Genomic DNA, 21,875 nt, shown 5'->3' with positions numbered 1-21,875 from the left:
CAGGACGTTACGAATTGCTGCAATACATTTCCTTCTGGGAGCTGTCAGGAAATGCTTATTTGTAAAAAAGATTTATTTACTTTATGCATGTAAGTGTTTTGTCTGCAGGTAGGTATGTGCACCACATGTGTGCCCAAAGAGGCCAGAAAAGGATATCAGGTCCCCTGGAACGGACGTTCTGGACACTTGTGAGCCACCACACCAGTGCTGGGAACGGAACCTGGGCTCCCTGCAGGAGCAGACATCGCTCTTAACCACTGAGCCATCTTTCCAGACCTAAGACATATTTATGTAGCGAGCGTGAAGGGGTCCAGTCAACTGATGAGCCCTTACCCTAAGAACAATATGGTAGTCACCATGAAGATGGTCTTTCATTCATTCACATCGCTGGGATTAAACCCAGCTGGTGGGACCAGATTCACATCCACTTTAACAATTCCTGTATATTCCTACTGTAAAAATAGCCTGAATTAATTATTCCGGGCTGTCATTAAGTCACAGAAGTTACAGTGGCACTCGGGAAGAAAATCTCACTTGTTTAAATAAGAATCCGAATTAAAAAATTACCCTTATATGTCCCACTGTTTTAAAGTTAGTAAATGAAAGGCAGCTCGCAGGAAAGCTCTGTAAAACTCCGGCTATTGAATTTAATTTCTCTGTAAAAAGCTTAGCTTTAATAGAAACTGCTGCTTGAGAAACCACATTCTAAGCCAATAACATGGTCCATGTTTCTGTTTTAAACCCAGTATAAAAAGTATTTAAGCATCATAGATTTCATTGCCCCTGTCTTCTTGTCAGCTCTGATACAGTAAGAAAGAATAAAGATTTATATCCTGTGGACATTTAATAAACGTTAATTTTTAATTGACAGTTGAAATGTTATCTCCAAATAAATGTGGATGTTATTAGCTTCAATCATTTCACAGTAAATAACTGGAGATAGGAAACGTTGGGAAGGGTTATGATTCCCCGGTAGGAATTGTGGCTGGCGCTTAGAGGGGAACATTTTCAATGTCATTTTCATACCCAAATCTTTCTTCTGCAGATACCAGGATGAGCCATCCTCCGTGAGGAACAACTCAAAAGGGGCGTTGGGGGTGGGGAAGAAGAAAATTAAAGGGAGAAAAAAGGAAAAAAAAGATCTCTTCTTAGTTTTCAGTTTACTTTTAATTTCAGTTGGAAAAAATCCCCGCTGATTTTTTTTTTTTAAATTTAACGCATCCTGGGAACATGCCGTTCAGGATTTTGGCATGGGAACTTCAAACGAAGCTGGTAAGGCAGGCAAATGCGTAAGTGGAAAGTTTGAGGAAGCTGGCAGCGGGGCGGGAAGTCAGCCTTTCGTTCGCTCCACCCCTTCTCATGTGAGTACAAAGCGGGAGCCGACGCGTGAGTCAGAGCCAGGCTGGCCCCGAGATCCCCAGCATCTGCTTCCTCAACTATCACCCAGAGGACTGTGGTGCTAAATCACCGCGCAAAAATAGCTTCAGAGACCCAGCTTCAAACAGATGCGGCGTGGTGGGCGTGGAAGAGGGTTCTGGACTCGTCTTAAATTCCCCATTACCTGATTAATGGATATGTTCTTTTTATATTAGCCCATCGTACTGTTTACCTCGCTCACCTAGATGATAGCACAAGGTTCACATTTTTATCCATCTGAGAGAAGCTACTTCCTCAGTTACACCGTGTTTGATATTAAAATCTGGACCTGAACTTTTTGTTTGTGTAAGGGTTGATTGGTCTTTGATCAATAATTAAAAAGTGGAATTTTTACTATAGACACAAGAAAGCGTGTATTTTAAAAAGATACATTAAAAAAAAACAAAACCTCAAACACACACACTCCATGTATCTTACCACTAACACCGATTGCCAAAACCTCCCTAGGGTCTGTCTGTGTTTTGGGGAACAAGGAATTCTAGAATTGTTGTCTTGATTTAAGATCTTTCAAGGTTTTATTTCACATACAGGACGGTGTATTCCAGGCCTACTTAGAATTGTTGCAACTTGGTATTAAGTTAAAGCTGAAGTTTTCCCAGCAGAACAGCATCTGTAATAGATGAGATTAACAACTGGGGAGAAGTTCAGAGCGTTTAATGGAATTGATCTGCTAAATGACAATTTTTAGTGGCTATCTTAAAATATAAATTATTATCATGAAAGAGTTAGTTCAGTTAAGCCCTTCATTTGGAAGATGCCCAGTCTGACCTCGTTCAACTCAATGTGCAGAAGGAGAGGGCCTCTGGGTTTATTTAGATTTGGTACTAAATCAATAGGTTTGGAATCCTCACTCACTATTTTTTTTTTAACTTTCCTTGCCTTTTCTTTTTCTTTTTTCTTTCTGTTTTTTTTGAAAGGCAGAGGTGGTAAAGGCTGTTTGATGACATGTACGTCATTATAACAATTATATATTGAAAATAATAATAATGGGCCAAGAATAGATCAATGTGACAGTTGCTATGTACGAAGAGCCAAGAGCTGCATCAACATTTCTTATTCTAGCCACACACATTATTCAATGAGCTGAATGCATTTTTGGAGCCAAAATAATTATATTGGATTAATATCAGATTGTATTTAGGACATTCTGAATTATTAAATAAGCAACTAATTAAAATAATCAGAAAGCTTTGCAAATATGAATAAGAAATCAGTCTGGGATTTTTCCAGAAATCTGTGCCCTGTACACCCACGGTGAGTTTTATATTCTGTGGGTACTGACTTCTTGTGACAAGTGTGAGTGTTGAATTTTCTGTTCAGTTGTATACAGGTTCTAAATTTGTCTGGTTATTCATGTTTATCATTAAAACTGTGGGATCTTGGCTTTGGAAGTGGCTTAAGTAGCCAGCTCCCAAGTTCACAGAGGTTTGTGTGCAAGCCTTCCTTGACAAGCTTGCTCATCTGCAAAATCATTCAGGAAAATTTATTTTAGTTGTGCTTTTGTTTGTTTTTATTGTTGTTATCCATTATAGCATTTAATGGTCCATTTCCCTGGTCTGAATTTATAAGCCAGACAGTTTTAGATATTTCTAATATAAAACTGTAACTCTGACCCCATGGTACCTCATGACTGTGACCTAAACAGAAGAAGGTGCAGGAGGCCAAGGCCAGACTCTGGATACACACATAGTGAGGAGGAGGCCAGATAGGGCTCGGTGAGACTTTGTCTGGAAAACGAAATAGAAAAACAAGTACGAAGAATGCAACAGTATTTCCATCAGATCTCTACAGAAAGAACAGGGTGGCTAATTCAACCCTAGCTTTCTCTTCTAGGAACAGAATATTCTAACTCTTACTTACCAGTCGTTCAGTCTTGCTAGATTCTCCCTTGAATGTCCAGTCCATTATTCATATCGTATTATTTAATATCATATTATTAAGCTCCTGGGAACTTAGTGCTTTTGTGCCAGGTATTTAAGGAAGAGGGGAGATGGCATTACTCATTTATTTTTTAAAAATTTATTTTGTGTGTATGAGCGTTCTGCCTGTATGTATGTCTGTGTACCATACGTGTGTGTGGTGGCCGAGAATCCATTTGGAATTGTTTTCCTGTGAGCCACCATGTGAGTGCTGGGTATCAAAGCCTGGTCCTCTGGGAGAGCAGCAAATGATTTTAACCACTGAGCCATCTCTCATGGCCGGAGCTGGTTTTTGTACAGGGTAAGAATCCAAGTAAGAGCTCAAGAATTCATCTTTCCAACATTGAGTCTCAACTGAACTTTTCCTGTGGTTTGATGACACTTTCCTACTTCTCACAATGAAAGGGGATTCATCTTTCATGCATGTTCCTTGTAGCACAGCCTTTAAAAGTGGGTTCCTATTGTCATAGCAGGACCCGTGCACATGCCCTTGTGCTTCTGAGATTCTCGATGCATGCTGAGTATTTATTGAATAGAAGAGTCAATGAGCCTTAGTAACAGAAACTGAGATCATAGCCTTTGTGTTTTGATTAGTTTTGCCTCTGATTTTCCTTGGTAGCTTGGTTTAGTCAGAGATGGAAGAAATAAATCAAGTCCTTACTCTCCTAGGTCACCCAGGTGTGAGGTATATTGCTGCAGAGCTAAGCGCCATGCGGTTGAGACCCCACCCTGCCTCTCTTCTCTCACTTCCTTCCTTTCTTTGTATAGTGTATGTGTGTGTGCAGGAGTGCTCACCGGGTGTGCAGGAGTGCTCAACATGTGTACAGGAGTGTTCACGTGGACACGAGAGGCTGTCGATCCTTTGTCTTCCTCATCTCTCTCTACTCTAGTCTTTGAGACAAGAGCGTTTCCTGGAATAGGGAGTTTGCCATTTTGGCTAGGCTGGCTACCTTGTGATCCCCTGGAATCTGCTTGTCTTTGTCCTCTAGCTCTAACTCCAGTTCTTATGAACTCAGTCAGGTCTGTGTGCTTGTGCCAGTCACTTGCTCAGCCTCAGCTTGAAAACAGTTTCTTTCCTTAATTTCCTCTCTCTCTTTGGCCTTCTGTCCCTCTGCCACTCTGTCCTTCTGTCTCTCTGCTCCTCTGTCCCTCTGCCTCTCTGTCCTTCTGTCCTTCCTTTCTTCCTTCTTTCCTTCCTTCCTTTCTTCTTTCTTTCTTTCTTTCCTTCCTTCCTCCCTCCCTCCCTTCTTTCCCTCCCTCCTCCTCCTCCTCCTCCTCCTCCTCCTTCTTCTTCTTCTTCTTCTTCTTCTTCTCTCTCTCTCTCTCTCTCTCTCTCTCTCTCTCTCTCTCACACACACACACACACACACACACACAAGATCTCACTATGTAGCTCTGACTGGCTTGCAAGCTGCTATGTAGACCAGGCTGACTTCAAAATCAGAGCTTGACCTGCTTCTGCCTCCTGAGAGAGCGACACAAAGATCTAGCTTGGGGGAAGTCTCTCTCTGGTGTACTTATTACTTAAACAAGTAAAACATATGAATGTAGACATTTAGAAGATATAAACGGCCCCCTTGTAATTCTACTATTTAGAAAAAAAGTCATTACTTTCACATATGCCCTTTCAACTTTTCTTTTTTAGGTATAACTATACCTGTGAACTAGTACCCTTACCATAGATTTTTATTGATCTGGGATCATAAAAGATATTATTGATAACAATTACTGATCTTCCTCACAAGCACTATTATAGGACAATAGACTTATAGATGATAATGTTGACAATTGTAGAGTATTCTCTTTTGGAATATGCTGTCACTAATTTACTCTATCCCTTCCTTATTGGATACTTTTTACCTACTTCATGCCTCACATTTTTCAAGAGATGTTGGATGAATGCCGTGGCTCACACACTACTGGGGCGAGTCAAGGAAGAGTTCTAAATATCCTCCTCACAGCTATCAAGGTGAAGTCAGCTCACGGCTCGTTCTCCTCCCATCCTGAAGTTAAAATGTATCGTCTATTTGAATTTCTTCACTGTGTGAGGCAGCTCAAAAGTTAGCGAACTATTATTAAACAAGGGCACACTGCTCTGATTGATGATAATGGAATTACTTTCTGTCCCAAATTGATTCTAGACTACTTGTTTGGCCTCATTTGGTCTTTAGTGGCATGAAAAATGGACTTCTTTATTAGATTCGTTCCTATAAAAGGAAGAAACGGGATTCTGAATGCTCACGTTTCCTGGAGGAAGTTGGTACCTGGCTGTATCTTTCTGTAGTTTCATCAGATGGTGACTGGGAAGGAGGCTGATCTCTGTGCTCATGCCTGCACCATTTTATAAGTAAGGCTAGAACTCATCATTCTTCTCAAGGTGCAGTGTGAGGAACAGCTCTTGAGAACAGCAGCAACACCATATTAAATGGCCGTGAAGGCACAGGCAAGGCTACACTTGTGCCTTCAACTGGAACGCATGTTGTGTGTGTGCCTGTGTGTGTGTGTGCCTGTGTGTGTGTGTGTGCATGCGTGTGTGTGAGTCCATATGCATATGTGAAAATGGAGAGTTGTTGGTTAAAGGGCACACAGTGCCAGGTTATTCCTGATAAGTGGTTTTTGTGTGCGCTTCAGTCACGGTGTGCTGCTGAATGTCATCGATAGGTATGCTTTCTAGATCGGCACAGATGCGAGGAGGAGGATACACTGTGAAGATTGCTGGTGTGGAGCGGGAAGGTCTGGAACTCTAGTACCTCTTATAACCTGGCCTTTGGATCCTAACTTATGAGGAAACATGTTTATTAGTGTTTTCGAAGCAACGAGTTCTTTTTGCATATTTCCTCTTCTTTATGTATATGTATGCACACATTTTATGCACACATTTTATGCACACATTTTATGTACATTTTATTGGAGCCTCACCCAGTGGACTGTGTAGTTGGTATCCTGCTTTATAAATGAGAATGCTCTGATATAGAGGGTGGTAGGTCTACTGGATCCATTTCATCAAAGAGCAGTTGATGGAGACAGGGTTTGTAGCCTTGTTGTTCCCCCAGAATGTGGCCTTTAGCCACAGTGCCAGTTGCTGCTCTTCTGCTAATGAGGAAAGGACTACAATTCCCACAATTCCTCCTTCCTGAGCTCATTTGGAACTCTAATTCCAGCACAAACCCTTGTGAAATGAGAGATGAGCTGGATCCGTGGTGGTTTGCACACACTCCCAGATGGCTAGGCGGTCTTCCCTTTTGATCTCGTAGATGTTTCCCATCCAGTTTCTCCGGCTTCTGTGGAGGTTCTGCCTCACGGCTAGGGAGATCTAGGTAGGGAAGTCAGGAACTGTGGCAGATGCCTACCATGATCAAATCTCTTGAATGAAAATGACACTTACCACTTGTCTGAGGGTTTCTGTTGCTGTGAGAAAACACCATGATCAAAAGCAACTTGGGGCAGACAGGGTTTATTTCACTTTGCAGGTTCTAGTTTATTAGTGAAGGAAGTCAGGGCAAGAACCTGGAGGAAGGAACTGAGGCAGAGGCTGTGGAGAAATGATATTTATTGGCTTGCTCCCCATGGCTTGCTCGGACTGCCTTTCTGGACCATCCAGGACCAGGGGTGAGACCAGCTGTAGTGAGCTTGGTGGTAGGAACTGAACATGGATCTTCTGGAAGGTCAGCCTGTGCTCTTAACCGCCGAATGGCCTCTCCACCGGATGTTGGCCTGCTTTGAATGGAGTCTACTTTGCTGGGTTTTGAAAGCGCTCTGATATCTCTGGTTGGGATTGGAAGCAGCACTGAGGCACGAGGTTGAGTATTGGGAATTGATGAGAAAGAATAGTTGTGTGGAATAAATCATTGTTAATTAGAGATTGTGGGATTTGCAATTGGGACCCAGAGAATAAAGAGAGATCGTTATTTTTGTTTGAGATAAATCAATGCCATTAATTGAGATCTGGCCCTATACAAAAAGCAGGGGGGGGGGGCAAAATTGGAGACTACTATTTACTTTTGTCAAGTAACACCAAATAATAATTAAGTTTAGTTGATTAGAATTTTTTTTCCTAATAACTTACCAAGAAAGAGAAGCGGGAGTGGCCCTCATTGGGATGTCTTGGAATTAAAAAAAAATCAATAAAATTTCATCATGGCTTTGGTTACTTAAAAAGAAAATCATTGTTTTAGCAGAAATAAATCTAGCAACCTACCCTGGCCGTGATCACACTGGCTTAGTATAGAGCAACTGTCTGGGGAATCTGCCCTCCAGCAGTGGAGCGGAGGATTCTGGAGTTTTTGGTCCCAGGGCTCTATGGAATGATGATGTACAGAAGCTGTTGCTCTGGAGGAGAGAGGCAGAGGTGGGGTGGGGTGAGCATGGGTCCTGGGTGACCAGTGGGATGTAAAGGGGGAAGGAAATGTGGAAGACTCTTGAGCCTTTGGTCAAAGAGTTGAGGTAAACCCAGCTCTTGCAAAAAGGCATCCTGGGAATTTTGGGCCCTGCAAAACCAACGGGACATCGGCTTTGTGGGCCTCACTTAGGAAGAGAGTCTACCGAGAAGACAAGTAAGCGGTATTGGACTCGAATTCATCTATCTTAGAAGATAGACACATAACCGAGAGTCAGCAATGGCTCCGAAGAGCCAGTGTGGGATGAATCGTGGTGCCGAGGAGGAACCCAGGGCAGATGAGGAAGTGGCAGGCTCGAGTCCTTACGTCAATGCTGTGCTCCAGCCGTGTGGTGTGTACAAATGCCTCATCCAGACTTCACATCGTTTCCTCTTCTATATAAATCAAGGAGTGTGGTGGCAACCCTGGAACAATGGTCTCTGAGGTCATTCCTGAGGATGGGATATCCTGGTCTCAGGTAGCCTGGCTCCTCAGGGCAGAGAGCTTTGTGGGCACTCGGTGAAGACAGCTTTCATGGCCTAAAGGAAACTGGGTTGAGGTTTCTGCTTTACGTCACGGGAAGAGCTGTGTAGTAGCCGTACCGTTCATAGCGAGCCTCTTCACCTTTCCGACGGCGATAGAAAGACACGCCGTCAGTCAATATTTGAGGCATGTGGGTTACTTTGGCTTTTGATCTGATGTTTGGAGTATGAAGAAACAATGAAAGTTAGGTTAAAACAATTACCAGGAAACTAAGTAAACTACTTGATATTTGATCGTTCTGGAAATATGATCCTTAGTCACCCTCCTCCATCTATCTCCTCACCGTTGGAACTAAGGCATTTAAAAGGCCCAAAAAACAGAACAGGGCCTTCTTTAGAACATTAAGATGAACAAATTATTTATCATCGTCATTTTATTATTATTATTTCTCCTCCCCTCTGGCTCATTTATTTTATATATATATATATATATATATATATATATATATATATATATATATATATATATATATATTTTGCTGTGAGCGTCAGTGTTGAGAGATGCTGCTCTCAAACGGCTTGGCTCTGCCAGCCAGCCCTCCTCAATCCACTCCTACACTTTTTCAAGAGCGATGTCCTCATCTCCAGAGCTCTCAGAATCCCTTCAGCATGTCAGTTCTGCCATCAGTGTGTGCAACTACTGACCAGGCGAAGTGGTGTTTCCGAAGGACTAGACTAGCTAGAAGGACGGCTGCATAACTTGCACAGACTCTTTACTGGTTTAACAGGGATTTGTAAGCCTTTCTGTCAAGGCCCAGAGAGTGGATTTTTTGGTTTCCCCATTATGTGGTCTCCTTTGCTGGAACTCTGTTCTCCAGCAGCCATGTGTAGAATTTTGGAGTTCTTGGTCTCAGGACTCTGTGAGAGGACGGTGTGCAAAGTTGCTGCTACAAGGGTGGGGGTGGGAGTGACCAAACTACCTCTGCTGCAGGTATTAATAATGTGTATTTTTAAAAAAGATCTATTTACTTATTATATATGAGTACACTGTGGCTGTCTTCAGACACACCAGAAGAGGGCATCGGATCTCATTACAGATGGTTGTGAGCCACCATGTGGTTGCTGGGATTTGAACTCAGGACCTTTGGAAGAGCAGTCAGTGCTCTTAACCACTAAGCCATCTCTGCAGCCAATAATATGTATTTTTAATAATAATGATTTTCCTACAATTTCTTTATGTGGCCCAAAATAGTATTTTTTGACCTGTTCTCCCAACCATTACAACATGGAGAACTGGGTGTGGTGGTATAGGCCAGTAATCTCAGCATTCGGGAGGCTGAGGTAGGACAATCAAAAGCTTCAGGATAGCCTGAGCTACGTAGCAAAATGCTGGCTCAGAAGAAAAAAAAATTAGTCTGTAGACTGTAGACTGTTGGACCTAGTTTAGGGGATTGACAGGCTGAGGACATATTTAGAAGCAACAAATGATTCCTGGTAAACATTTATTTGTTTTCTGGGACCCATGACTCCAGACTGCCCCATTCCTCTCTTGGTTAAAAGTACCCACATGGCTTAGTGCCAGTCCGAGCAGTGAGGAGGGAGAGACGCAGTATTGTCTCCAGATCTGCAGGATTCTCATTCTCCTCTAGTACACGGTGGGGCCTAAGGTAGAACGAGCCTGGTTCCATGTGCGTATGCATGAGTGTTCGTGCGCGAGTGTGTGTGTGTGTGTGTGTGTGTGTGTGTGTGTGTGTGTTATATGAGTGAAAAACAAGTTTTTGTGTTGAGCTAGTGAGATTTTTAGCATGCCTTCAATGCTTTGTTTGATTGTCATATTTCAAAGATTTTTCGATGACAGCCGTTTGCGTCACAGAGGGATATTATAAGAAACGAGAGCAGTTACTTCTATTATAGAAATGTTGGTGAGGGAGCTGTCCCCATCTGAGCCACCTAAGAGTCCTTCCAGGACTCTGGGTCAGGAACAGCTTATGTTCTGAGGAGGAACTTGTACATTTTCTTATCAACAAGCAGAATATTGTTGACTGTGCTCCATTCTGTTCCCTTTTCCCTTTTCTCTCTGGCTGCCAAGAAGCTCAGAGCCAACGCTTTGGCTCCACACCGGGAGCGCCGGGGCCTGTGGCCTACATATCTGAAGTTTTGGTTTCTTCCTGAGCTTGACCTTGTGTTCCGTGTTCCTGATTTGTAAAATTTGTGTTTTTTAAATTTTATTGCTTGTTTTCTGCCAAGCTTCCTTAGATCCTTTGTGGGAACAAGCCTGGGTAAATAAAGAAACACACTGGTTTATTAATAGAATGCACCAAAAGTCTCTTTCAATCACCAATTTAGTAGCCTGGCAATTAGGGCTTCCTATATATTTCTCAGACCGTCTCCTTGGCTGCCATGGCTCCCGGTTTGGTGCAGAGATGGTTTTGCAATTATGAGAGCTGAAGTTCTTTATACTTTCCCAGACTCTTTCAGTGAAAGACAATGGCATTTTATGAAATGTTCTTATTGTTCACCATAGAAAATTCATAGATAAATTTAACTGAGGCCTGACAGGCTGGTGAAGGATACGGACAAGGAATTAATAGAAAGACGGTCAAAGGACCTTATGAACTAGACAGAGCAAGGGTCAAGGATATAAACAGCTCCTTTCCTCTTTCTTTTTTACTTTCTTTTCTTTGAGACAGTCTTACTTGGCAACCCTGGCTTTCCTGTAACTCTTTATGGTAACCTGCATGGCCTTGAGCTCACAGAAAGCCCCCTGCCCATGCCTCCTGAGTGCTGGGATTTCGGACATGCGCCATCACACTTGACGGCTTAGTTTTCTTAAGGCAAGTACGTTCTGAAAAGTGTAACATAGATGTGAACATATGGGAAGCTTATCTGTAACTATAGAGCAAGCATAAAGAAGAAATCCCCTTGTACTTGTTCAATTAACGTAAGTTAATGGGTGGATGATAAACACTGTCGAGGAATATAAGGAAGAGGAACCTTAGTGCACACTGCTGTTGTACCTGACTGGAAATCAAGTGTTGTTGTCTAGATGTGGATACCTTAAGCCCCTTCTTAACCATGTGTTAGAGCGGGTAGCCATGAGTGGAGCGGGCTCATCACGATGCTCTTTGTGGTAGCAGGGTGTTTGAGACATTCTGGGTGACCCATGACAGGGGCAACGTTTGTTAGAGGGTTGTGAGGAGAATTAAACAATTCAATAGTTTGATGTACTTTGAATAGTGTTTGGTAGGTAGCAAATACTTTGTAAATATTCATCAATATGGCTATTCAAATACTCGAGCATCCAACTCTGGCAAGCAGGATGCCGAGTCTGGGAGTTCCTCTCTGATCTTAACTCTTCTCATCCAGTATCAGACCCAGGCTTTAAGATTGGACTCACTGCTTCATTGCTTGTGCACAAGCCTTATTGATTGTTCACTTTGTCTCCAAAAGATTTTGCTTAAGGAAAGGTTGGAGATCTACATCCTGATATTTGATGTCCTACTGCAGTCTAGACAAACTTCTTTAAAAAAAGATTTATTTATTTATTTATTTTATGTATATGAGTGCTCTGTCCTCAGACACACCAGAGGAGGGCATCAGATCCCATTACAGATGGTTGTGAGCTACCATGTGATTGCTGGGAATTGAACTCAGGACCTCTGGAAGAGCAGCTAGTACTCTTAGCCACCAAGCCTTCTTTCCAGTCCCAAGTCTAGAAGATAGATAGCCTTAATATTAAATATAAACTTAGATGTCTGCTTTTGGCTGCTGTAATAGTTCATTGGAGTGGCTTTGTTTGCTTCCCTACCCACCATCGCTGTGATGTTATCATCTCAACAGATCTCAAAGGTCCCATCCTTCTTAGTATTATGTAATAGTAAAATGGCTCTTTTCAGAGGTTCAAGCCAGAAGTCATCCTCGGTTCCTTCCAAAACTCCCTCTAATCTAACCCACTAGCAAGTCCAAGCTCTCTGTCACTGGTCTCTTCTATCACCACCCACGTTTACCTTCCCGATCTGTCTATCTCATGCATGACCCTCACAGTAGCTTCTCAGCAGACTTCCCTGTTTCCGCCCCTTCTATTTTATTTGCTATGTGCAACTGGAAAGGCCTATATGAATGCAGTCTGCATTCTGTCTGACCTCTGCTCAAACCTTTGGTGACCTTTAATTGCACTCAGAATTAGTGCTACTCAACCACGATTTAACTTATAAGGGCAAGTTTTAAAATAAGTGTTTTCTAACCTTTGAGTCAACCCTGGGACATTTTGCTATGAAATTTTCAAAAACCAAAAGGGCACAATTGCAATACTTCACTGTTTAATTTTCTTCCTGGTTACTAGATATTTCACTGCTAAAGTCAGTTGGAGCAGGCTGGAGAGACGGCTCAGCAGTTAAGAGCACTTGCTGCTCCTGCAGGTTCTATTCCCCAGCACCCACATGGTGACTCACACCATCAGGAACTCCAGTTCCAGGAGATATGAAAAATTCTTACTTCCATGGGCATCGGCATGTACAGGATTCAGAGAAATACATGCAGACAAAACACACATAAGATAAACTAATATGAAAAACAAACAAAAAATAAAGATTAGTTTAAGTGGGAAGTGGTAGGGTGGGGGGCATAACTACCAGCAGTGTAACCTCTGAGAACTTGGTTCTAGAAGGTGGAACCCAGCTCACATCCCTAGTGCCCTTCCGCTAGAAGAGCTTGTATTCTTTCTTCCTTGCACTACTACCCAAGACAGTCTCTTCTAATTCTGATCAGGTTCTGGATAACCCCACCCCTACCCCCAGCTTCCCAGTAAAAATCTAGATTGTTGGTGGGCAAGCAGTGAGGCACTCGGCAGCTATGGTTGGTCACAGAGCCAAAGTGGCTGTAGCTGAGGATGAGAAGAATGTACTCGGGGCATTGTGTGTTTGTAATCCCAGCACTCAGAGGCTAAGGGTGGGAGGAGCTCACGTTTGAGACCAGCCTGGGTTACAGGGTGCGACTGTGTGAAGAAACAGGAGGAGGAGGAAGAGGAGGAGACCCCAAGTTCAGATACACTGGGGTAAAACAGTGGAGAATGGAACTCAGCATTTCGGGTTGGGGGTGTGGTTAATGCTCCACCACTGTACTCCCCACACCCTGTACCCCTAGCAGGTTAGAGCCAACTTCCTCTCCTCCCCCTCCTCTTCTTCTTAGATTTCATTTGGTTTTATACTGGGTTGTGTCAGGATATAATGTACTTCAGGCCTCCTGGCCCTCACGTCACTCAGCCTCCCTCCCTTCTCCTGGTCCCCTTTGTCTCCTTAGCTTCTCCTCTTCATGTCGTCTGTCCATATGTGGTTTTATGTAGCTGCGAAGTCCAGGACACACAGCTAAGAGACAGCATGATATTCAGCTTGAGCCTCATGTAATTCCCTTCTCATGATCATCTCTGATTGTGTCCACTCTCCTGCAAAACAACGAACACTTATTCTTTATAGATACAACATTCTTTATCTGTTTTTCTATTGGAGGGCACCTAGCATTTGTTAACACGATTTAGGCCTAACTTTTTTTTTAGACAGGGCCAGCCTTGAACTCACAGAGATCCTCCTGTCTCTGCCTCCTGAGTGGTGGGATTAAGGGCTTGCACCACCACTGCCCAGCAGAACTAGCTTTTTATTGGCCCTGTATCTTTTCCTCATGAATTTAGAGACTTCAATGACCTTGTTTAAGCCAAGGGGAAGGGGAGGTGTTTCAATTTCATTAGATTTACCTGGGAAACTTAAAAAAAATACTGTAGGTCCAACATATCCAAGTTTGTTAGAGTCTGTATCTCTAGGGGTATGGAGTGGTGCCAGGTTGGGGAGATTGGGCCAAGGGCAGATCTGATTTCTTTTGAAGTTCACTGTGTGGTTCTGATGCAGAGGAAATTCGAGAACCACGTATTTAGTGCTCTTCCTTCAGAAAAGAGGGCAGGCCACGTCTTTTGAAATCACTCGAAGCACAGCCACTAGAACTTGGACCACACAGCATTGCATCTTGAACTTGGAGATGCGTGTGAATCACTCGGGCATCCGGTCAAGGCGTCTGGCCCTCAGTTGTGGGTTTCTTACATGTTCTGTGTCATGTAGGAGCTACTAAGGACTGTGTTGAATGAGACCAAGCTTTCTAGCCCTCAACCAGAGGCTGCGGGCTGTGCTGAGCACTTCGTATTTTATGTATTCTCCAGGGGCCGTGAGTGAGACCGTGCGTGTATTTCTGTTTTGTAGATGAGAAAACTAGAACCCTGGTCAGTTAAGCAGCTCTCCTGGAGTCATAACGCTGCAGAGAAGCAGAGGTAGAATTTGGATCATTCAAGGTGGTTTGATGCAGACGCCACAGTGCAAATTACATGGGAAGGTGGGCTCCAGATATAACTGGCCTGGTAGCAATGAAGAGACTTTGAAGACAATGCATGTGTCCTTTATTTTGCCTATCAGACTATTGAAACCCCAGCCTCAAGAAACTGGAATTCTCCCAGGAATCTCATGCCAGAGGAAGAGAAAGCCTAAACCTTGCTACCAGCCAGAGGCGGTGCCTCTCAGAAAGAGGTTTCACACATATATCGTCTAACTTGTTAGATTGGATCCTAGACAAGGATGGACAGGACCACGCTGGGACTCAGAACTGCTAAGATATACATGACTCTGACCCTTAAGCTCATTTCAGGACCCTGAAGAAATACTGGAGGGAGTCAAGGGATGCTTTTGTTCTCTTTCTCAATGGGACTACATTAAACTCATCCTTCTTTAAAAAAAATACTAATTTGATCATTTTAATTGCCTTCTTGTGGATGGCTGGTGGAGCCCCAAGTTCAGTAAAAGGCAGGGTGGGGGTTTGCAGTCGAAAGGGACAGTTCAGTTCGTAGGAAAGTTCATGACTTCTAGAAGGTTGTGCATTTATTTCAGATAAATAAATAAAAGAAAATGAAGATACAGATGGGGGAGGACTAACTTCCTACACCCGTTCCTTGGTTATCCTTAGGCCACTGCTAAGCAGGAAAGGGGCTCAGAAGAAGTTAAGAACTCATTGCCAGGTGTGTTGTAACTCAGCTCTCATGTAGCCAACTGATTTCTGACTCTGTGGTGACTTTGATGCCAAGGCCTGAGGCTCTTTGTCTTACCCTGATCTGGCCTCCACCTGTTTCCTCCACTTGCTCAATGGCAGGCTGTAGCTGTGTTAATTGCTGAGTGCCCTGCAGGCGTCATAACTCTGCATATCATAAACACCATCTTCTCTATTGCATGCCTGCGACATCCTTTCTCTGGCAGACCAAATGCTGCCCGTTGCTCCCAATCCAGGGCGATCTCCACCTCTAGGAAGCATGTTCTAACTTCCTCAGCATGAGTTAAGTAACTACCTTCCTTTGTTTTCGAGGCCTTCTGTGTCTTTCTATCTTAGCATCTAGGCAATTTACCTTTCCCTTTAACTGGACGGCAAACCTTACTAGCACTGTTTTGTTCATTTTTGTATTCCAGGTCTCCATGGAATGTCCAGCAGATAGCCAGATGGCATAGAAGAATGCTTGTTGAGTGAATGCATGAACTCTCTCACTCCCAACCCAATAGTATTTTCTAGTAGCCATTGGGCTAATGTAGCAGTCTTCAATGTTGAGTGTAGGATTTTAAAACACACCTGGCTTATTCCCCCAGTCAATTATGTTGGACTCTTTGGTGGCAGGGCCCAGGCATCTATGTACCTAAAGCCTCCCAGTGGTTCCAGTAAACAGCCACTTGAGAACAAGTAGGTTAGGTCCTCAGCATCAAGCCTCAGCTCCTGACAGACTAGTGACAGGAGACAATGACTGACTACCTTTGGTCTTTACAGCTCAGAAGGAGAAACAAAAGAAAGACACGAGCAAACAGATGCCTTCTGCAGATAGAGTGAAAGTAAATATAGGAAATGCCTGCATTGGGATGGAGGGCGGTGTCCCAGAATCCCACAATCAGTTAAGAGGACGACACTCACCGAAGTTGGGAACTGCATTTTCTAGAATGGAGTTTTAATGACTGTCAGTAGCACAGCTGCTCAGCCTGTCCTGCGTTGGTCGCTCCCATCCCTACATCATTTGCTGTGTGTGCTGGTGAGCAGCATTTAGAGGATCTCAACGAATGACTCAATCTCCCTCGTACTTTAATATGCTAATTGGAAGCCATCCTAGGAGTTTTAAAACACGGCAACAATAATATGAAGTTAATTATGAAGACGGAGAGTTGGCTGTTAGTGACTCTAGATTATTCCAGGTGTGAGCAAATCTGCAAACCACATGTTTTCTCCTCCTCAAGTGGTGGCGGCTGTCTACTCTAGTCACTGTGCTAGACTCTGGGGGCACAGAAGTTACACGGAAGTCCTCATTCTTGTGAGTGAGTCATCGGACTGTGTGATTATACAGTTCACCCCAGCCAAAGCAGGAGGGTAGCGTGTCTGAGAGTGAGTCACGGGGAGCTCAGCTACCTGGATCTTGGAATGATGGTTCGCAGGGCCAGGCTAACTTGGACCAGTACTGAAAAGACAGCTCCAGGCACTTGGGGCACGATGTGAGGGTATGGTGGAATCTGTGGTTCATCAAAATGTGAGAGTCCCAAGAAGCGGTGTGTCAGAAGGTGTCTAATGGTCAAACGTAAGGAAACATCAGGCTTTATGACTAGAAGGGACTGCCATGGTTACTGCACTGGGAAAGCCAGTGTTGGTTGTGGATGGTGTACTGTTCAGAGCCTAGCTATGCCTGTGATAAAACGGCTTCAGAAGTCAGTGAGATGGCTCCATAGGTAGAAGCTTCTTGATTTGTAATCCTGATTTCGCTGAACTTGATACTTGTAACCTGCATTAAAAAAATCCAGATGTGGTGTGCATCTGTAATCCCAGCACTCCTACATCGAGATGGGAAGCAGGGAATGGAGAATCAGCTGGAATCTCTTGACCCAGCTAGCCTGAGTACAAAGCACACATGAAACAAGAAAGCCTGTCTCACAAGTTGGAAGGAAGAACTAGTGCCTGAAAGTTGTTCTCTCTCTCTGTCTCTCTGTCTGTCTCTGTCTCTCTGTCTCTCTCTCTCATACACTCGTGCGCGTGTATGCGCGCGCGCACATACACATACACACTCATACACATGTGTGTATGAGTGAGTGTGTGTACACTCTTGCACATACATGCACGAATGGACATGGCATGGGTTAACACACACAAACACACAACATAGAGACATGCACACACACACACACACACACACATTAAAAAAAACATGATTAAGTGTCAGCAGCTGAGCTCAGGAAAGTTTACCACTTGTATGCCATTCATGTGGACTGTGGATTGGTGTGTAAGAGGAAGACAAATCCCGCTTTGAGTTTTTCTTTCTGAGAGGTGGAGGTTCCAGCATCTCTAGTACATCAGGGCTCATCCATCGGGAAGAGAAGAATGGAATCAGCCACTGCCAACAGATCTCTGCCTGGAAGCAAGGTGTTTCCTGTCTGCGCTCTGTTTATTGGTTAGCGATAATACCATGCTATATTCCCACTCCAGGGGATGGGGATTCATGACCTCTGTGTATCCTGGAATGATGAACAGCTAAATATTGGGAAATACTACCAACGTCTACCGTAGGGAGGCTTGCCAGCTCCATCTATGTGTATTGGAAATAAAAGGATTTTTTGTTTTAGGCATGAATCTAAAGAAAAATGACTTCATTGTTATTGGCTCTAACTATATCTTAGTATATGGGGGATTTGCTCCTAATTAGATTTCTATTTAAAAGTAGTAGCAAGATTGGTCTTTATCAATATTAAAACTATTACTCTGAAGCCTTGCAGCTGATTTCCAAGGGTATTATGGGAGGCAGCATTAAATATGAATTCCAAATACCAACCAGTATGATGATTGCATAATAAAGTGATTTTGTTTGGATGGATGTGGTCATACAGCAACTTTCACATGGCTGTTAGTTAGCCCCGGGATCAGGTTTGCCGTGTGAACCCATGGCAGGAAGGCGGGCAGGCAACCACACTTTGCAAGCAGACTGGGTTTGTATTTAAGTAGACTACCTTCAAAGGTCTGCCACTGCCAGTCTTTCATTCTCTTTGTTCAGGAAGACAAGTGGAAGTCAGCAAGAGAAAGGGATGGAATCCTTGGGGGTAGACTGCGGGGAACAGGGTGGTTGCCGTGATTCCGCTCTCCTTGGTTGATACTTCAGGTCATCAGAAGGTTACTCTCTTCTTTAGCTGTGCCCCCGGAGATGAATTGCCACAGAGCTTGCTCTCTGTCCTCTTAAATATCATAGTAATGAGCTACAGGCAACTCCTGGGAGTTTGAAATGTGCCTCTGGCAACCGAGGACCTGAAAATGTGCCCAGTTGCATAAATTTCAGCACCCACACATGAATCCAGGTGACAGACAGGGAGGTTGTTCTTATGGCCTTCTTGGTGAACATTTTTCTGCACATTTTAGCTTTTACCTCCCATGCAAGGGTTAAAGAGGGCTTAGGTCAGCTGGGGAGAGGGCATGGGGTAGATCTAGGCAGAATCTGTCTTCCAGCTCTCCTTGCTACAGCCTCCCTAGCCTTCTGTCATGAGCTGTGGGGTTAAAGAGGTCAAATGATGCACCTGAAATTGTGTAAACATTACATCCAAGGCCAACGGCAGGACCTCAGACCTGCTTTCTTTGAAAGGGAGGGTGCCTCTTTGGGCAGGGGGAGAAACAAAAGAAAGATGCGAAGGGCCCAGTGTAGTAACCTCTAATGTGGCATCAGCATCCACTCCCCTGTGATATATTTGGATATAAAATCTTTATTGGGCTTGAAATTATTATTAAAAACGCAGTGAGCTTTAGTTTGCACATCCGCAGCCTCTCATTCCTCACATCACTCTTTTGTAAGCAGCACTTTCTTTGATAGTAGTTGTTTAATGAAAGACACCGACAGTTATTTGAGGAAATGAATGGTATCGAACACCCATTGGTGACTTGTGTGCCAGAGTTGGGCTAACTAGCCATAGAGTGCCCCGTGGGCACGTGTCAGGAAAACCCATATTCTTCTCAGTCTTTGTCTACTGTCCATTTTGGAAAACATCTATTTTTATTACCTGATTGTAAAAATTAGTGCTCACATCAAACAACTTAATGAACTGAAGTGTCTCGGACCACACATAGCCTCACTGGCCTCTGCTAGGTCCCTGGGCAGAGGCCAGCACAGAGTGGCATGGTAAATACTTGGATTTTTATCTTTGGGACTTAATGGGGAGGCAAGAGGGTGAAGAGAGGTACGGAGCAACTGAGGCTCCAAGGTAATTCGATCTGAGAAGAAATTTTCTCTCTCTGAATTAAAACTATAATTCCACTTTAAATAAACTAAGCACAAAGGAAGTCACGTTCCAAACATAATATTCAGGCCCCATTTTTTTTCCCACCAGAGCATGGGCATAAACAGGAAATGTATTTTCAATGGGAGGTTAATTGTTGACACCACCATTTTTGTACTCAAATCCTTACTCCGTCTGACCCTGTACAATCATGGACCTACCTTGGTTTACCCGGACGTTGCACTAGTAGAAAGGATAATGCCTGAAGTTCTGGTGATTGCTTCTCCAGATCAGACCCTAGTCATGATACCAAGAGACAAATGTTAGGCATTTAGTCTCTGAATTCAGAATAATTGGGTAATTGGCGTCATCCTGTGGCAGGTTTCCCTTCTTCCTGGTCTATTGACTAATGGCCCCATTGTTATTGTAGAGTGGCTCGAGCCCCATAGCACCATGACGCAAAACTTGATCTTTGGAAGAAATGCCTCCCACATTTATTCCCTCCAGGAAACCAAAGGGCAACAGAGTAACATTCTAGGTTGAGAACCCTGCCTTTAACACTGTGACCTAACCCCTAACCCGATCCAGGTGAAAACTTATTAGGTCAGAAATCCTTTCATGAGAAAATTGCTGCTTAGGTTCCTGCAGTGGGTCTCATCCTTGAATACATATAAACGAAGCGTTAACCAGTGAGTTCAAACAACTACCATGGGGGACCCAACAGAAACTTAAAAACATTGTGTGTGTGTGTGTGTGTGTGTGTGTGTGTCTGTGTGTCTCCATCAATTTCTTACTAAAGTTGGAGAATTTAAGAGAGCCCCCCCACCTGTATTTTGAAATGTTCCTTGGACAGTCAGAGAAATTTAATTCACCTTGATTTAGGATATTGATTTTAAAGAGAGCACTGAATAGTATACTTTGGAAATGAACCTAGCAGTCCTGCAGACATGTTTCATTAGTTGGCGTCGTACATGTCTTCTTTTATGTGTTGACATATGAGCGCTATCAAGTAGGAGATTCTTGTCAGAAGACAAGGTTTATCATATTTATTTCCAAGTGTCTGATACTAGGGGATCATTTCATGGATTCAAAACATAATTTGTGGTCTGGGGGGAGGCAGTTCCTCACACACACACACACACACACACACAAAGTAAAAGAGAAAAGGCATTTTTCAGTGGCACTGTGAGCAACATTGGGTGGTACCCTAAGTTCTGAGCTCAGCAGAGGGGCCCTTCCTGCATGCTTGTCCACAGAGGGCGCTGGAGCATGACGGAGGAGGACCATGGGCCCTTCTGCTGCATTGAGAATAGTTTGACATTTCATCTCCATACATACTGGTAAGAGTTATAACTTGGCTATTCTTCTAGTGGACAGCAGTCTGCTGTATCTCAGTGCTAGGATCCAGGGATACCAAATAAGATAAACCGGGCTTCTCCTCAAAGCTCTGGGCTAAAGTAAATGTGCTTAAAGAGTAATCTTGGACCATCGTTCCATGGCGGCTTGTTGGCTATACAAGCTCTATTGGTAGACACCCTGAATCTGAGTCACCATGATGTTGGAAGACCACTGGCCTCTAGGAGGAGCAGTCAGTTCAGCAGAAGTGAGCTGTGGTGGCCAGAACAAGTCCGGCAGGGATAAGGCTATATTTTTTTTTTCCTGAGAGGAAGTGATGTAACAGATCTCTGAAAGCGCTGGCTGGGTGTGGTGGGCAGGCAGCTGGGGGTGGAGAATGGGGAGGTTTCTAGGCAGGGCCAATCTTCCGACCGTACTGAAAAGTATGGATGATGGTCCAGTGCTGCAACAGAAGCTAAAACTCTCAGGAAAACTTCAAGGAAGAACAGGATTTAAGCAGAAACCACTCTCAGTGGACAGTGTGAGTTGGAGAGATTGGGGCCCTAGGTCAAGGGCCTTTGTTCAAGTCAACAGGCTGGTAAGTAGGAAGAGCAGACCTGCAGAACCAAGTCCTTGTGAGAACAGTTTGTAAGCCTGTGAGTGTCCTGCCCCAAACTAAACGTCCAGACCACCCAGGATATAACCTTCTTTCTTAGGTTGACAACACGATGTGCTCTCCTAACAAATTCAATAGCTATAAAATCCCACTGTACTGTAATGTACGGGTATCTAAATTCATACAAAAGACCTGGATTAACTGGATGTGGTGGTATGCCTGTGCTGTTAGTCCCAAGTATTAGCAGACAGAGGCAGGCAGATCTCTGTGAGTCTGAGGCTGATGGGGGTCTACATGGCAGTCCCTGGCCAGCTAGGGCTCTTTGCTGAAACATTGTCTCAAAAATCCAACCACTCAACCAACAGAATAAACAAAGTGCAGGAATTGTGGAGCTTTGAAATTAACCTTTC

At 43.7% G+C, this 21,875-nt stretch overlaps 2 long non-coding RNA genes across 3 annotated transcripts in view; both read left to right on the top strand.

Moving 5' to 3' along the window:
* LOC147995531 (uncharacterized) overlaps window positions 1–17,901 on the top strand; it is a 36,404-nt gene extending 18,503 nt beyond the window's left edge. For both annotated transcript variants that reach the window (XR_015683609.1, XR_015683608.1), the window contains one exon: window positions 15,705–17,901. This is a non-coding gene — a long non-coding RNA (uncharacterized LOC147995531). The remainder of the gene's footprint in view (window positions 1–15,704) is intronic.
* Window positions 17,902–21,264: 3,363 nt separating this feature from the next.
* Window positions 21,265–21,875, top strand: part of LOC120101577 (uncharacterized) — a 106,740-nt gene continuing 106,129 nt past the window's right edge. Inside the window, exon 1 of the long non-coding RNA XR_015683607.1 lies at window positions 21,265–21,447. This is a non-coding gene — a long non-coding RNA (uncharacterized LOC120101577). The remainder of the gene's footprint in view (window positions 21,448–21,875) is intronic.

This window comes from Rattus norvegicus, chromosome 3 (genome assembly GCF_021556685.1).
Source record: "Rattus norvegicus strain SHRSP/BbbUtx chromosome 3, alternate assembly SHRSP_T2T, whole genome shotgun sequence".
NCBI classification, from domain to species: Eukaryota; Metazoa; Chordata; class Mammalia; order Rodentia; family Muridae; genus Rattus; species Rattus norvegicus.
The sequence above is the reverse complement of the archived record's forward strand: the minus strand, read 5'-3'. Positions and strand labels throughout refer to the sequence as shown.